Here is a 5488-nt window from a genome sequence, read left to right on the forward strand (position 1 = left end):
AGTTAAAGATGTACGGTTTTATTTTATAGCCTACTTTGTTTCTTTCCTTCAAAGTTGGGATCTTTTACAGGAAAATAATAAAAACGGCAGCGGGAAAAGGCTCAAATACGTGAGAAACCCGGAGGGTTGGCAGTTAACGTTACTAACTACACCTTTGAAACACATAGCAGCTAGTTAAAAGTACATTACATGCGTGAGTGGTTGTTAGCATTAGCGGTTAGCAGTTGCTAAACTAGCAGGTTCCAGAGCCCGTCTGATCACAGCTTACCTTCGTACGGATTACTGTGTTCCCACTGTTTGCTGGCTTTATGATCTGCAGCTCCTGAACCCATCCATTCATGAACTGCATATGAGACTCCAAGGACTTGTAGCTTCGGAACTGTTTTGAAGTATAGGCGCTCACTCATCGGGGCTCCACTCATTGTTTGGAACTTCATATGGATCCAAATTATTAATAATGCTGATTTTGTCAACATACCGGTCCGTGGCTTCTCTATTTAATGTGTCCTGGTAAATTCCAGATCTTTTTTCGGGATTTTAACATCTTTTTTCTCTCTACTTCTACGTCTCTTCTTTCAACAACAACGTTGTATCAGAGCTAGCCGTCAATATGACCGCGACGTCCCACAATGCAACGTGGATCCCGAGCCCTATTAGGGCTTGGTCGTCGTGACGTAAGCGCTTTGCGTCGCCCCCATCTTGACGGCCTCTTTTACCGTGGCCCAGACTACTGCCTATGACTACCACATACTGTACTCCTTCTCAGCCGTGTTTTAATTTGATTAATTTCACCTTAACTTGATTTCAACCATGGTAAACCGTTGCTGTATTGTGGGCTGTAACACCTCAACACATGATCGCCATGGGAAAAACATAGAAAATGGGTTAAGTTTCCACCGCTTTCCTGCCTGGAGGCGTAACCATGGAGACCAAGCGTCAGAGATAAAGAGTCGTTGGCTAGCTTGGATCGCGGCTGTAAGACGACCGAACATAACTTTCCACAGTATTCCAATGTCATTGAGAGTGTGTTCCCTGCATTTTCATTCTGGTAAGTTAAAGATGCACGGTTTTATTTTATAGCCTACTTTGTTTCTTTCCTTCAAAGTTGGGATCTTTTACAGGAAAATAATAAAAACGGCAGCGGGAAAAGGCTCAAATACATGAGAAACCCGGAGGGTTGGCAGTTAACGTTACTAACTACACCTTTGAAATACATAGCAGCTAGTTAAAAGTACATTACATGCGTGAGTGGTTGTTAGCATTAGCGGTTAGCAGTTGCTAAACTAGCAGGTTCCAGAGCCCGTCTGATCACAGCTTACCTTCGTACGGATTACTGTGTTCCCACTGTTTGCTGGCTTTATGACCTGCAGCTCCTGAACCCATCCATTCATGAACTGCATATGAGACTCCAAGGACTTGTAGCTTCGGAACTGTTTTGAAGTATAGGCGCTCACTCATCGGGGCTCCACTCATTGTTTGGAACTTCATATGGATCCAAATTATTAATAATGCTGATTTTGTCAACACACCGGTCCGTGGCTTCTCTATTTAATGTGTCCTGGTAAATTCCAGATTTTTTTCGGGATTTTAACATCTTTTTTCTCTCTACTTCTACGTCTCTTCTTTCAACAACAACGTTGTATCAGAGCTATGTTTACGTTTGCGTAGCCGTCAATATGACCGCCACGTCCCACAATGCAACGTGGATCCCGAGCCCTATTATTGTGAAATTCCTTAGTTGTAAAACTTTTCTTATGAAGTGTGCTGCTGTTTTCTGGTTATATCTGAGTATCTTCTTTCAACAACCACCGGTGGTGTAACAGCTCTTCTAGGGTGGGGCGTTTTGTTTGGGTCTACTGTCAGGCATTTTGTTAGAAAATCTTTGCATGTCTTGGTGAGCCTTGTGTTGATCTTTAGCTTTCTTGACAGGAATCTATGGGTAAATTACGGAGCCCCCTAGGGGACATGGGGATTTTTTTTTCTTTTGCGTTCCCTCGCAATACTTTTGCGTTCCCTCGCAATACTTTTGCGTTACCTCGCAATACTTTTGCGTTCCCTCGCAAAACCTTTTGCGTTACCTCGCAATAGGGCTTGGTCGTCGTGACCATGTTGACGGCGCACTTTACGGCTTCCTTAGACTATTGCCTGTGTTCTCCCTCTCAGCCGTGTTTTATTTCGTTTAATTTCACCGTAACTTGATTTCAACCATGGTAAACCGTTGCTGTATTGTGGGCTGTAACAGCGCATCACATGATCGCCGAGGGAAAAACCTACAAAATGGGATAACTTTCCACCGCTGTTCTGCCTGGAGGCGCAAACACGGAGACCAAGTTTCACAGATAACAAAGAGTCGTCGGCTAGCTTGGATCGCTACGGAGCCCCCTAGGGGACATGGGGAATTTTTTTTCTTTTGCGTTCCCTCGCAATACTTTTGCGTTACCTCGCAATACTTTTGCGTTACCTCGCAATACTTTTGCGTTCCCTCGCAAAAACTTTTGCGTTCCCTCGCAAAACCTTTTGCGTTACCTCGCAATAGGGCTTGGTCGTCGTGACCATGTTGACGGCGCACTTTACGGCTTCCTTAGACTATTGCCTGTGTTCTCCCTCTCAGCCGTGTTTTATTTCGTTTAATTTCACCGTAACTTTTTTTCAACCATGGTAAACCGTTGCTGTATTGTGGGCTGTAACAGCGCATCACATGATCGCCGAGGGAAAAACCTACAAAATGGGATAACTTTCCACCGCTGTCCTGCCTGGAGGCGCAAACACGGAGACCAAGTTTCACAGATAACAAAGAGTCGTCGGCTAGCTTGGATCGCGGCCAAAAGCAAGAGGTCTCAAACGATCAGATCCTTTTCAGTGTTTATTTGCAAGTAGTGAAACTTGAGAACACAGTGCAGCGCAGAACAGAGCAGTGCAGTTTGAATGCTTGTAGGTAAATGGTTACAAATAAAAAATGGACGCGATGAAAATGCAGTGCAATTACTTACAATAACATAGTATGTATTTATACAAAATGTTCAATCCTATTAATAAGTCGGTCTTAATGAAACATCAATGGAGAAATGGAAAGTGGAGATATTGCAAATTATTATTATACAAATTGTAGTTATAGTAAACATTAACAGTTAAACACTGTTAGTGCAAATTCTTATATAAGTATTTATAATAATATGCATTACTTAAATTGTATAAATAAAGGCTGCGATGCAATATGTCATGATATACAATAATATAATCTATAATTGTATAATATAACAACGTGCAATAATATGCAAATATAACAATACAATGTAATAATACAAAATACTATGCTTTTTATAAAAAATGTCTATGTATAAAAAAAATTCCAAAGTAATAAAAAATACGTATTTATGAAACATCAATTACAAACATAAAAATTGGAGGTAGATCAAATTAAGTAATAACAGATATCAATAACATTTGAAGTAGTGCAAATTATTACCGGTACTATAGTACACATTAAAAAACAATGTTAGTGCAATGTCTTATATAATTACTTTTAACAATATGCATTTCTTAAATTGTATAAATAAAGGCTGCGATGCAATATGTCATGATATACAATAATATAATCTATAATTGTATTGTAATATAACGACGTGCAATAATATGCAGCTGCAATGTCTTTCACTGTCTCACAGTGCTGGAGAAGGACAGCTGGTGGAGCATTTTCAAACTTTGGGTCGCGCAGACGGTCTTGCAGGGGTTTTGGGATCACAGCTGGCTGGACAGGAGCAGCATAGTTGTGAAAGTAGGGCTTCACTGTGGACATACAAACTGACCTATGGTTCTGAAGAACAGGGAACATTGACGATAAGTCGTCCAATGTGGCTTGGGCAGTGCGTCTGCTGGCCCGTGTCCGTAGGCCAGGCATGGGAATGTTGTCATCGATGACTCTGTCCAGAGCAATCCTCTGCACTTCGGATGAAGTGAAGTCCATCTTGTGGGCGACTTCACCGCTGACTTTGTTGATACCTGCTGGTATTTTCCAATAAGCTGGCACATCTGTCACAGTCTTTTTCCCACGGATGCGGACTGCTGCCTCAATCTTAAACAGCAGAGCCCCAACATGTGTACATGCCTCTGCAATTCCAGCCATGCATGTACAGTGTGCACAGCAAACCTGCCCATCGTCAGCAATGATGACCCATGGCTTCAGGGGAGTCTCATTAATGCGCTGAGAGTGCAAGACCTGAGGAGAAAAAAAATAGACATAAATTATGCAGGTAAGGACACCATTATATTTCATTCTATGCTGGAAAGCAAACGTTAACCTCAACCCCTCATGCATGTGTATACATATCATATAAATCACAGTTATACAACAGTAAAGTATAACAACCACGCTGTTATATTGTTATATCACTTAAAAGAAAAAGAAATGAAATGAGCACAGGACATTTAAACCTGCATAATACCTCTGACTGAATGATTTAAGCTCAAAGTTACCCGTTACAGTGTTTTATGAGGTCAGATTTAATAACCCGCAGTCAATACTGCACTCATTTTTCTAAATAGTTCACTTTGAAAGACTCTGATTCAAACTAGGAGTTAACTTGAATGGCCACAGCACTGCACTATTGTTTATTTTTTTATATTTTGCGGATCTTTGACTATTTAATCTATTCCTTAAAATTTTATTAATAACAATGTTCAATAAATGATTTTCAACAAAATACAGATGTAACACCTATCCAGTTTCTGAATGATGGTAAAAAAATCTTGTTTCTACCAGCAGCTGGGGGAGACTAGATTAGAAGATGGTTCAGAAAACCTGTTAGGACACATTTTTTTTCTAACACTAAGTATCAAACAAATGCTGATTTCTATTTCAGCAAATTATTCTTAATTTTTTTTTTAATATTTTGAATAATGTTTTGATGAAGATTTGAGATTCCTTTCACTGAATGAATGGTCACAAAGCTAGTGTTAAGCTTGAAGTCTCTGGCCAAGCTCACGTTTCAGGGTCCTGTTCTCCTCCAGCAGCCGGTTGATTTCAGCACGCCGGCGCTGACAGAAGTCACATTCTGTCAGCGGTGTCTGCTCAGCTCCATCCTCAGCTGGTGCTGGTGTCTCCACTATGGATAAAATAAGGACATCTTTTAGCTAAATGTGCATCATGCAGCTGAAAAAGCCACAAAAGCAACATACGGTGTTGAATCTGCTGGCTCTGTAAGGCTTACCGGGTGGAACAAGGTCATCAATAGCTGTCTCATCCTCGCTATATCAACAGTCTCTGGGCGCGCGTTCATGCTTGTATGTGGTGCCACGGATGAAGGAAGGAAACACTGTAGGCTATAAAATACAACCGTGCATCTTTAACTTACCAGAATGAAAATGCAGGGAACACACTCGCATTGACATCAGGATACTGTGGAAAGTTCTGTTCTGTCGTCTTACAGCCGCGATCCAAGCTAGCCGACGACTCTTTGTTATCTTAGAAACTTGGTCTCCGTGTTTGCGC

General features: G+C 41.1%; 1 long non-coding RNA gene across 1 annotated transcript; it reads right to left on the reverse strand.

Annotated features, from left to right (window-relative positions):
- Positions 1-2919: 2919 nt before the first annotated feature.
- On the reverse strand, positions 2920-5246 carry LOC119778969. Its single transcript, XR_005280157.1, has 3 exons — positions 5208-5246; positions 4983-5102; positions 2920-4216 (listed from the first exon to the last, which is right to left on the reverse strand). It is a non-coding gene; the product is annotated as an uncharacterized LOC119778969 (long non-coding RNA).
- Between the last annotated feature and the right edge of the window lie 242 nt (positions 5247-5488).

The sequence above is a fragment of the Cyprinodon tularosa genome, unplaced genomic scaffold (genome assembly GCF_016077235.1).
Source record: "Cyprinodon tularosa strain WSP-4 unplaced genomic scaffold, ASM1607723v1 ctg1406, whole genome shotgun sequence".
In the NCBI taxonomy this organism is placed as follows: Eukaryota; Metazoa; Chordata; class Actinopteri; order Cyprinodontiformes; family Cyprinodontidae; genus Cyprinodon; species Cyprinodon tularosa.